We start from the raw sequence: 12,907 nt of genomic DNA, 5'->3' as shown, positions 1-12,907 counted from the left end.
ATGGTGGTAGTAGTTAGTGCAGGCCTCCCTCCCTCCCTCCCACACAAACTCTCCCAGTAAAGATGGCTACCAACCTGTAAGTCTGTTTGTTAAACAGTGCTATGGCTGACACATGCTCCTGGGTGGCGGTGGACTCCATGCTGCTGGGGTGTGGGCCAGGGGGAATGGTGGGAGCAGTGAGACTGGCCTCCCACCACAAAACAGTGCTCCAATACAAGATGGCTACCAACCTGTAAGACTGTTTGTTAAACAGTGCAATGGCTGACACATGCTCCTGGGTGGGGGAGGCCTCCATGCTGCTGGGGTGTGGGCCAGGGGGAATGGTGGCAGTAGTTAGTGCAGGCCTCCTTCCCACACAAACCCTCCCAGTGAAGATGGCTACCAACCTGTAAGTCTGTTTGTTAAACAGTGCAATGGCTGACACATGTTCCTGGGTGGGGAGGACTCCATGCTGCTGGGGTGTGGGCCAGGGGGAATGGTGGTAGTAGTTAGTGCAGGCCTCCCTCCCTCCCTCCCTCCCTCCCACACAAACCCTCCCAGTGAAGATGGCTACCAACCTGTAAGTCTGTTTGTTAAACAGTGCAATGGCTGACACATGCTCCTGGGTGGGGGAGGCCTCCATGCTGCTGGGGTGTGGGCCAGGGGGAATGTTGGGAGCAGTTAGACTGGCCTCCCACCACAAAACAGTGTTCCAATACAAGATGGCTACCAACCTGTAAGTCTGTTTGGTAAACAGTGCAATGGCTGACACATGCTCCTGGGTGGGGGAGGCCTCCATGCTTCTGGGGTGTGGGCCAGGGGGAATGGTGGTAGTAGTTAGTGCAGGCCTCCCTCCCTCCCTCCCACAGAAACCCTCCCAGTAAAGATGGCTACCAACCTGTAAGTCTGTTTGTTAAACAGTGCAAAGGCTGACACATGCACCTGGGTGGGGGAGGACTCCATGCTGCTGGGGTGTGGGCCAGGGGGAATGGTGGTAGTAGTTAGTGCAGGCCTCCCTCCCTCCCTCCCTCCCACACAAACCCTACCAGTAAAGATGGCTACCAACCTGTAAGTCTGTCTGTTAAACAGTGCTATGGCTGACACATGCTCCTGGGTGGGGGTGGACTCCATGCTGCTGGGGTATGGGCCCAGGGGAATGGTGGGAGCAGTGAGACAGGCCTCCCACCACAAAACTGTGCTCCAATACAAGATGGCTACCAACCTGTACGTCTGTTTGTTAAACAGTGCAATGGCTGACACATGCTCCTGGGTGGGGGAGGACTCCATGCTGCTGGGGTGTGGGCCAGGGGGAATGGTGGTAGTAGTTAGTGCAGGCCTCCCTCCCTCCCTCCCACACAAACCCTCCCAGTGAAGATGGCTACCAACCTGTAAGTCTGTTTGTTAAACAGTGCTATGGCTGACACATGCTCCTGGGTGGGGGAGGACTCCATGCCGCTGGATGTGGGCCAGGGGGAATGGTGGGAGCAGTGAGACAGGCCTCCCACCACAAAACAGTGCTCCAATACAAGATGGCTACCAACCTGTAAGTCTGTTTGTTAAACAGTGCTATGGCTGACACATGCTCCTGGGTGGGGGAGGACTCCATGCTGCTGGGGTGTGGGCCAGGGGGAACGGTGGTAGTAGTTAGTGCAGGCCTCCCTCCCTCCCTCCCACACAAACCCTCCCAGTGAAGATAGCTACCAACCTGTAAGTCTGTTTGTTAAACAGTGCTACGGCTGACACATGCTCCTGGGTGGGGGAGGACTCCATGCTGCTGGTGTGTGGGCCAGGGGGAATGGTGGGAGCAGTGAGACAGGCCTCCCACCACAAAACAGTGCTCCAATACAAGATGGCTACCAACCTGTAAGTCTGTTTGTTAAACAGTGCAATGGCTGACACATGCTCCTGGGTGGGGGAGGACTCCATGCTGCTGGGGTGTGGGACAGGGGGAATGGTGTGAGTTGTTGTACAGACCTCCCTCCCCCATACAGGCCTCCTAAGCAGGATGGCTGGCTACATGTTGGGTGGGGATGGACAGTGTAATGGTGTTTGGGTATTGCAAGGATATAATTCTCATTGTGGTGGTTGTCATTTGTCTGTACTTACCAGCCTCCGCTCCCCCGGCTACTCCTGTGAGACTCTCAGGTAGCAGGATGGCAAGCACCTTCTCCTCCCATGGTGTGAATGTCTTCAGTGGGATGGGAGGGCCACTGCCAGTCAAGTTTCCCAGCATCCAGTTCTTGCTCCTCCTCTCCTTGACAACCCTCTTGAGATCATGCCACCGCTTCTGGATCTCCTTCATGGATCTTGGGGTGGCCCCTACTGCATTCACCCTTTGGACTATCCTTTCCCACATTTGTGTCCTGGTGGCTAATGGTGTCTGTTGGACCAGGCTACCAAATAGTTGTGGCTCTACTCTTACAATCTTGTTGACCATGACTGTCAACTAACTCTCGGTGAATTTGGGCATTTTTTGTGCTGTCATGGTGTGTGGGGGTTGAGGTGTTGTGGGTGCAGGGGTGTGTGGGTGCAGGGGTGTGGTGATGATGTGTGAGGTGTGTTGTGTGATGGGGGTTGTTTTTGATGGTGTGATTGTGGTGTTGATGGTGGTGGTGGGTGTCTGTGTGTGCTGTGCTCTTTTGTCTCTCCTGTCAGGTGTGGTGTATGGCCTTCTCTTCTGGAGTGATGCAAAAGGATTGTGGTCAGTGAAGGGGGTGGCTTTGTACTCAGCGGTGTGGGTGTGTCCAATTGGATTTTGGTTGTCAGGTGTGTTGTGGGAGTAGTTCTGTGGTTTAGTATTTTATATTCGTTATTTATGTTTCTGTGTATGTGTGTTGTATATTTTGGTGGCAGTGCTACTTTGTTTATGCAATTTAGGCATCACTGCGGTGTTTTCACATCGACCGCCATGTTTTTCATGTTTGTCCTCTGCGGTGGCTTTGCTGCTGCTTGACCGCCCTTTCTCCCATTCACTGCTGGGTGCGACCGCGGCGGTCGGTGTTGGCGGTTCCGCCCGCAACACACTCGGGGATATCGTAATTTGCCGTGCGGTGTGTCCGCTTTCCCTGCTGTGGGTTGTGCCTTTTCCGCTGCTTATCCGACCGCAGCGGTCGTTTTTTTGCCGTCTCCGCCCGCGTCGGACGGCTTTGCTTGGCCCGCTACCGCCGTGGTCGGTCTTTTGTGGCGGTTGTTCCTAATGCGGCAGACGGTATTTCTGCAGTCCTGGCGGGCGGTTGGTTTCCGCCTCCATGGCGGTCGGGGTGGTTTTCCGCCCGCTATCCTAATGGGCCCCTAAGTGACAGGTTTACCAAAAAGTAGTACATCTACACCTATAGAAGTGCTCTTTGACTGAGTGCAAATTTACTCCTTATTGGAATTCACAAACATTGTCAGTTGCAGAGTTGGAAAGCTGCACCAGTCTTAGGATTCCAGGCATACTGCTGCCAGTCAAACACCCAAATGGCGATGGTATGAATGCTTGCAAATAGTCTAACCACAGGCAACCACTCTGCCACTCTAGACAGAAGCCCACCTATTGCAAATCAGAGCTGATCTCATGGAAACAGCCCATCACAAACATTGGCCATTTCAACCCTCCGCCCTGCAGCCCACTGCTTATTTAGCTGGGAAATTTAACATTACCCCCTTCCCATCAATATCACTAAGTTACACCCCTGAATGTTGTGTTATTTGTTCTAGGTTTGACAATGAATGCTATGCGTTTTAGCACCAAAACTCAAACAAGTAGGGTGCACACATTTGTATTTTGTCAGAATGTAATTGGACTAGTCTACAATATATATCGACCACATTAAATTAGCAATGGTCTTGTCAGGCAACGGCTCTCTAAGAGCTACAATGTTCAGTTTACATCATTCAAATCAACCACTTGAACTGCTGTAACTTTTTAAGCCTTTAATAGTCTCTACAAACTTTAACATCACTGCCAAAGACAATATTCGGTGAAGGATTTGGTCTATGGCTCAACAGTCAAAAGGCATGGTGAAAAATATTTCTCCTGCAGCTAACTTCCAAAAAGGAATTTGTCTCCCTATACATAAAAGTAACTCTCTCCTTCCCTAAACTTCTCAGACTAACAAAGAACAGTCTAGGTTGTGACTTCTTAGACTTAACAAAAGAATCTGATGTAACTAGTTTCAAATTGGGAAACCTCAATGCACCCTTAGTTCTTACAAACTGATTGGCCTACATGAGCAGTAACTGGACTAAGGATCCTATCAGTTGAGAGTGAGCTTTAAAACAGTGTTTTTAAAAATAAATACATCTTTGACTTTTTTTTTTAATAAGGGCTTTTGTTTAGTTGCAAATGGCAGATTTTTCCTTCAGAGTGGCAGAGGACACTTCTCCACTATACAGGCAGAGGAATGTCTGCGCTATATAGATGCATTCACAATGCCGCACAATCCATCATGGCTACTAGCCTATTGCCCCTGATATGGCTTCCACCAACATTAGGGGAAAAAGTTAGTGGCAGTAATTTCATTATTCTTGTGGCACATGGTGGAATTGCTGCTACCACATGAAACTACCACATGAAGGTATTAGGTGCACATTTCCAGTGCGGTGTTGGAGCACCATTGCCCACATAGAAGAGTATTTCTCACACCTAGGGTAGTCTTTTAGTGTATTAGAAACCCATCGTTGTTTTATAAAAGCCTGGCAAGATTCATACATGATTTTGCGTGTGTGCCTCAATGATTTGCTACAGGTTTTAGAAACTACAAATCACATGTCATGGGTAAACACCTGCGGTGGGCATAATTTGAACAAAAACAGAATAACAAGCCTGCTTTGCGATCAGGCTTAGTTAAAAAATGTTGCAGCCTATAAACGTGCATTGGATGGCAAGGGGGGGCGTGGCTTGGATGGCAAGGAGGGAGCAGACCTGAGTCCGGAGCTCCCGACCCCCAAGTCCAAAGAACGGCGAGCAAGGAGGGAAAAAACGGAGAAAGCACCAAAACAACGATAACTAAGGGTGCATGAATGGAAGGAGCATCTCGAGAGCAAGCCAAATCGAGGAGCGGCCACCGGGAAGCAGGGAAATAAACTGAAAAGAGAAGCCAGTCCGGAGGAAGAGAGCGGGCGCAAGATGGCGGCCACCTCGGAGGAGAAGTAAACAGAGCCACAGAGCAACCAAGTAAGAGCACCCGCCCCCAGGCGCGCACCCCCCGGGCCCATAGAAGGGAGGAGAAGCCACCGCTGACACCGTAGGCAAAGCGGTGAGAAGAAACAACCCCCCCCACCCCCCCCAAGCAAGACGAGGACACGAGGCGGCCATTTTGGAGTGGGAATAGGGCAGCGAGGCGGCCATCTTGGAGTGGGCAAATCTGAAGGCGCCTACTGCGCAAGGGAGCCTCGTTCCCTAAGCGGAACACTCCGAGCCACGAGGGGAGGCCGAAAAGTGAGCGTGAGGCGAGCAGGGGGAAACGAGCAACAGGAGGGGCGGAAGAGGCCCAAAGAGAAGCGCAGCTGAGAAGCGAAGGGCCCGCCACCGAGTCGGCTGAGAGAGGTGTTGGGGGGCGGTGGCGCAACCCACCAGAGCACGCACAGCGGAGGGGGAGACAAACAGAAGAACCCGGAGGGGGAGCACCGCTGCAACAACGAGGGTGTGGCACAGAAGGGGGGCGGCCATCTTAGAAGAGAGGTGCTGAAGAGAGCAGGCGGCCATCTTGAAGAGGGCAAAAGCAGGAAGCGCACCCAGGAGGCCCCCGCGCGAGCACCGGAGAAAGAAGGAGAAGGGCCACTAACCAAGCGCAAGTGACACCAGAGAGGGAATAACACCCCCAAACAGCGAGTAACCACCCAAAACTGCGAAACCGCACCAGAGAGGAAATAACACCCCCAAACAGCGAGTAACCACCCAAAACTGCGAAACTGGGAAGGCGGATGCAACGGCAATGCATGGACAGCAGACGCTAAGCCACAGCCACGCACGTCAATAACCCCCAAACAGCGAAGGCGGACGCAGAACCAAGGGGTGAAAGGGGAGGCCCAGAGAGCCGTGGGAACACCAAGCCACAGCTAGGCCGCCCCCCAGCGAACGCACAACAAAAGAAAGCGGTAGAGGGGGCAAAACCACCAGAGCAGAAGCCGGGGGAAAGCGGAAAAAAAGGCAAGAAGACAAGGGGTGGAACCGCAAGAGGCTGGCGGAGTACAGGACAAAAACTAGAGTGGTCAAGTGGCCACCCAGGTTCAGGGACAACCCCCTAACAGCAATAAGCACCCTGAGGAACAAGGAAGGGAAGGGGGGAAATAAAGCCGCCACAAGACAGCCGCCAACAGAAGGGAAACCCAAGACTAACCAGGCCAAAGGAAGTACCGAAGCCATGGCAGGCAGAGACGGGAAACAAGGCACAAACGACTTGAAAAAAAGCAAGAATGAAACTCCAGCCTCCCCGAGCAAGGAGCGCAATAGCCAGGGGGACGGTACAATCACGCTAGACATGCTCCTGAAGAAAATAACAGAAGGAAACGAGCTGGCAAAGGCCACGAAGAAGACAGTAGACAGCATCCAGATGGAGTTAATAGCGATCAGAGCTGAGCAAAGCAGAGCCAATGGCAGAATAGACGAGGCAGAGAAAAGGATAGGCCTGCTAGAGGATAATGCCAACATAACACATAAGGACCTGGGGCTGGTGATAAAGAGAACAACGGCGCTACAAAAAGCCATGGCGGAGCAAGAGGACAGGAGCCGCAAGGGGAACATAAGACTCTTGGGAGTGCCCGAAGAGGAAGAAGATACACCGGGGGCATGCGCCCTAATGCTGGAGTCTCTAATACCCAAACTCACCGGACTCAGCTTCGACAAACCGCTCGAGATCACCAAAGCATATCGCATACCGGCCAGAAAGCAAGCGAACAGCAACGCCCCTAGACCTATAATATGCAAACCCCTAAGAGAAAATCAAACTGATGCGATCTTTGCTGTAGCCAGGAAGGGCCGTCCGATGCTGACAAACGGAAGCAAAGTTACAATCACCCAAGACTTCTCCAAACTAACAGTTGAGGCGAGGAAAGGCTTCCTAGCCCAGAGGGACCACCTGCGAAAAAAGAACATCGCCTTCACCTTTGCGGGCCCGTCCAAAATGAAAGTGACAGATAGGCACGGAAGCAGAATCTTCGATGACCCCAACGACCTACACAGATATCTACAAGGCCCGGAACCAGAAGAGATGGAACTACCAAGCCCCGGGGCAAAGCGAAGGGCATCCTCGGACGAAACACACGAAGGGGGCGAATAGGAAAGGAATGCTCTGCGTAACACGCATGCGCAACCACGCACCGAAACTCTGAACTTAACGAACAAATCTACCTCAGACAATCGCACAACAAGCTACCTCAGCAGAGCCACCGCAGCCACGGAAAGAAGGGGCAGAACACCAACGACCATATCCTTTTTAGCCAGTACCCGACCGAACGAAGTAACCGTAAGGGCTGGGGGCCAGCCCAACAACAGAGACTTAGCAAGGACTTGGGGGGGGGGGAGTGTGAGGACCCTTGCTGTCGCACACCCGGTTTACTACTGACGGGGGGAGGGGGGGAGGTGGGCGGGCAGGGGGGGGAGTGAAGCTGGTGGACATGACAGTACATGGTATAGCCACCATTTGTGTAATGAACAAGAGACCTCTACTCTTGCCTTTCTTTTCATACATCCTGTATCTTTTCCCTCTTTCTATTCCCACCCAACCCCCTGGGGGGGGCTGCAAAGAGCAAAGCACCAGCGACAACACCAGACCACCATGACAGACCCAACAAAAGCTGGCCTGTCCACTGACCTGAAGATAGTGTCCATGAACGTTAAAGGTCTGAACCACCCGGTCAAACGAAGGAAAATACTGGAACACCTGGCCAAACTAAAGGGAGACGTATACATGCTGCAAGAAACCAAGCTCTCAGAAGAAGAAGCAAAGCAACTCAAAGCTAGATGGATAGGGGAAGTACTCTGCTCGCCAGCAAAGGGGAAAAAAAGAGGAGTTATAACGATCCTAAGCAAGAGGGCCAACCTAACAACACAAACAACGGACGCAGACGATGACGGCCGCATGCTGATAACGAGGGTCCAGAGAGGGAGCGACAGAATTCATATGGTCAATATATACGGCCCCAATTCCGAAGACAAACAATTTTGGCAGGGAGTGGACAGCAAACTATCCGACCTGCCCCAAGAAGACCTCCTGATCGTAGCCGGGGACATGAACAAGACAATGGACCAAGCAACAGACAGGCACCCAAACAGACCGAGCCATAACTCCAACAACAACAATAACACCCTGAAAGACCTGTGCATCAAACAGCATCTAGCAGACCCATGGAGGCTTCAACACCCGACAGCGCGCGAGTACACCTTCTACTCACACCCACACAACTCCTACAGCAGGATTGACTACATACTGATGTCCAACACACACACGCACCTCATAGAAGAAACGGAGATAGCTCCAATTACCATCTCGGATCACGCTCACATAACACTCACTCTAAGTGGCAAACACAACGAAAACCCAACGAGGAGATGGAGGCTGAACGACGACATCCTCCAGAACAAAGAGAACGTTAAAGAAATTGAAGCCACAATTAAAGAATACCTCGAGCACAACGACAATGGCGAAGTAGGGAAGGACATCATATGGGACGCCCTCAAAGCGACACTGAGGGGGAAACTAATAAACATCAAATCCAGGATGAACAGAAGCAGAAACAAGAAAATCTCCGAGCTTGAAGAGGAGATAACAGCACTGGAGAGAGGTCATTGCGCAAACATAACAGACAAGAACACGCTCACCCTGCTCACAAAAAAGAAATACGAACTGAACAAGATCTTAAGTGAGAGGGCTGGGTCCTGGCTAACGAAGTTCAAATCAGTCAACCTATGCGCAGCAAACAAAGCAGGGAAACAGCTGGCATCGTACCTAAAGGCAAAGCAGAGGCAGCACACGATAGCAGCGATAACAGATCGAACGAACAAGTCCCACACAACGAACAAAGGAATACTAGAAGTCTTCAGACAATTCTACCAAGAGCTGTACACTGAGGATCAGACCCTGAGCAAAGATGCAGGACTAGATCTGCTCAACAACACCAATCTGCCAAAACTCAAGGAGGAGGAGAGGGAGTCGCTCGAAGCCGACATAACGGAAGAAGAGATTGGAACAGCCATAAGCCAACTGAAACAGAACAAAGCGCCAGGGCCAGATGGATACTCCGCAGCATTCTACAAAACTTTCAGCGAACACATTAAAACACTAATGGCACAAACGTACTCGACATGCATCCACAACGGGAAGATGACGGAGTCCATGTGCGAGGCCAATATCACCATAATCCCCAAGGAGGGGAAAGATCCACAATACCCCCAGAACTACAGACCAATCTCGCTAATAAATGTCGACTGCAAAATCTACGCGAAGGTCTTAGCCAATAGACTAAACAGAATCCTGCCAGACATCATCCACACCTCACAAGTGGGATACATTAAAAACAGACTATCGCAGGACAACACAAGGCTACTGTGCCACCTAATCAACCACACAGCAAGTAGCAACGAACAAGCAGTCATGATAGCGCTGGATGCGGAGAAGGCCTTTGACAGAGTCTCGTGGCCCTTCTTGAGAAACTGCATGGGAAGTTTCGGACTGGGGGAAAATACACGGCAATGGTCATGGCCCTCTACAACAAACCGAAAGCAAAAATAGTGGTAAACGGGAGTGCATCCGAAACGCTCACGCTGGGAAGAGGCACCAGACAAGGATGCCCCCTCTCCCCCGGACTCTTCTTGCTCGCTCTAGAACCCCTGCTAGCCAGAATAAGGGACAACACAGGTATAGCAGGCGTCAAGATCAAGAAGAAGACTGTCAAACTAGCGGCGTACGCAGACGACATCCTAATCACAACAGCAAACCCCTCCACATCAATAAAAGCGCTCATGGCCACAATAGGAGAATACGCGGCAGCCTCAGGCTACAAACTCAACAAGGAGAAATCGGAGTGCAAGCCAATGAATGTCCACACCACAAGAGAGGTCCTAGGCGAATCCGGACTGGCATGGCAGACGAAACCACTAAAATATCTAGGACTCCACTTTGGAAGAGACCTCACATCAACGCTACAACATAACGAGGACCTCACACTGAAAAAAATAAAAGAAAGGCTGGAGTTATGGTCACCAAAATACATAAGCTGGTGGGGACGAATTGAAACCATCAAAATGATGATAACCCCGGTGATAAACTACACGCTAACAATGCTGCCACTCCCAATGACAGAGACATTCCACAAAAAACTAGACCAACTCATAAACATCTTCCTATGGAAAAACAAAAAACCAAGGATAAGCCTACAAAAACTAAGACTGACAAGCGACCTTGGAGGCCTCAACCTGGCGAACTTCAAAACATACCAAACGGCATGCCTGGCGAGACAAGGTATTGCCTGGATAGACGGCACACAAACATACAAACCAGTATGGCTAGAGGTCGAACAAGATATCCTGGGAGGGCTCAAGCCAATAGCCCTTCTAACAGCAAACCGGCACCCACTAAAGTCCAACGCCATACTGAAACACACGAGGGAGGCACTGATGAAAGTAGACAGACGCATGGCGCAGAAGCTGAAAAGTACAGCATGGGAATCTATCTGGTTCAACACAAAAGTAACCTATCATGGAGCGACATTGCACAATGACATATGGATCGAGAAAGGCATCAGCCTCCCCAACCAGACAGAAACCAATCAAGGGCCGCTGACGTTCCAGAACCTACAGCAGCTACACGAACTCCCAAACCAAGAGCTCTACAACTTCCTAAAGATCAAGACAGCAATAACGAAAGCGAACTTAAGCAGAGGGGAGCCAGGCATCATCAAGTACCTGCAACTCCTCAACTCAGCAGGTCACCAAACTGCAAAGATATACAAGCTCCTAAGCCCCTCCACGCTGGCGCAGAACAAGAAAGCCACTAACGCATGGGAGACGCTCCTGGGCAGGCAACTGAATGAAATAGAACGGGCAAAAATGTGGAGCTCAGCGACAACAAGCAAAGTCACCCCACAACTAGCGCAAACAAAGTATTGGCTACTCCATAGGGCCTACTGGACGCCATCCAAGCTCCACAAGGTCGGCATCGCAGAATCAAGCAAATGCTGGAACTGCCAGAAAGAAGAAGGCACCCTCGAACACCTCATTTTCACCTGCGTGAAAGTCAAGAGGTTCTGGACACAGATCAACACCTTCTTGAACGATATGCTCAAAACCGACCTAACAATCAGCTTCGTGAGCCTGGCGACAGAACACCTAACCGCGAACCTAAAAAGTAGAGAAGAGAGAGAACTCCTAGACCTACTCCTCACAGCAGCCCTCAAAATAATCCTAACGAACTGGAAGAACACAGCCAAAGCGAACTTTAAAACATGGATTAATTGGGTCACTTTCCTGAGAGGAGCAGACAACATCACAGGCAACTTCTCGAAAGAACAAAACGCCAAACTACACATGTGGCGCCCACTCAATGACCACCTGAGGAAACCCCAGTAAACCCCCCCCCCCCTCTCTCCCCCTCTTCTCTTTTTCTCTTCCTTCCCTTCTTCTAATTTGAGGGGAAACAAACGATAAGAGCGCGCATCCACAAATGGACTGTTATAGAAAAAAACCGCTATTGTACGCTCCACCTATATATATATATATATTTTTGTATGGTTTTTTTTTTTATATGCCAATAAAAGTTTTTTTTTTTAATTAAAAAAAAAAAAGAAATTAATTACTTGTGATTTTGACTTTACTAGTGCATCAACCTTTCCTATGTGTCTACAATTAATATTGGAACTGTGAACTAAACAAAACATATCTAGAGGCCTAGTGGGGCAATTCTTAATACAATTAAAGCAAATAATTGCTTAATGCATTGTGGCTCTTAATCACTGTACAATACTAAAGGAATCTAGTAACACCTCCCACACTCATTATTTAAGTTATTATTAAATCGGAATTATATTTATAAAGTATTAAGGTGCCTTTCACTGATATCACTAATTAAGTGGGAACATACCACACTGTATAGGAATGTAGGACAGGTTTAAACAGATTATTAAGTGAATATTATGATTTTCCACTTCTTTCCTTCACTGTTAGAGACCAATGAAGATTTGAAATTAGTTTGTTGCAATAACATTTTTCATTTTCCATGTGGTTTATCAGTCTCGCCTGGTTCGAGACATGCTGTATCTGCTCTATGGGCTTTTGACACGCCATCATTTTTTCTTGGTTCATTTCTGTGCCCTTCAAAAATCCCTGCTTTTCTATAATCAATCACTTACCTTTGACCCTCCTCTTGGTGTGTTGTTACTGCCCATGACTACTGGACTTTTACTTGTAGGCTTTCACTTCTGCCCATCTATGTTTGTTTCAGCGCACTCTTTTTCTCTGTTTACATTGGCTTGCGCTCAGCGAATGGCTTCTGTGCTTTTCCTTCATTCCATATGTGTCACTTCACAGACACCGCTTTGTTTTTTATTTGCAGCTGCTTGCGCTCAGCTGGTGGCACCTTTTGTTCACACTGCCAAGGCTCTGGAACAAACGCGCTCTGCTGATGGCATTATTTTTAAACACACACAGCATTCACATTTCATTTTTATTAACAATAAATACACGGGAAGAGCTGATGCCGAGACCCTGCCTACACCCTGTTGCTACTGAACTTGAAGGAAGTGGAGGCAAGGGACTACCTGCAGCTTTCCTCTCTCACCCGCTAATATCAGCCTCCCCTTCTGTGCTCCTCGTCCAGTTTAATTTTCTCCAGACCAGCAGCTGGTTAGCCGCTCAGCAACCCACCCACACCTGATCTCTACTGCCCAACCTGGACCCCCAGGCAACAAAAACTAAACACCCATTCAAACCACACCCGAAAACGCCTCTCCA

Source organism: Lissotriton helveticus, chromosome 10, assembly GCF_964261635.1.
Source record: "Lissotriton helveticus chromosome 10, aLisHel1.1, whole genome shotgun sequence".
Lineage (NCBI taxonomy): Eukaryota > Metazoa > Chordata > Amphibia > Caudata > Salamandridae > Lissotriton > Lissotriton helveticus.
The sequence above is the reverse complement of the archived record's forward strand: the minus strand, read 5'-3'. Positions refer to the sequence as shown.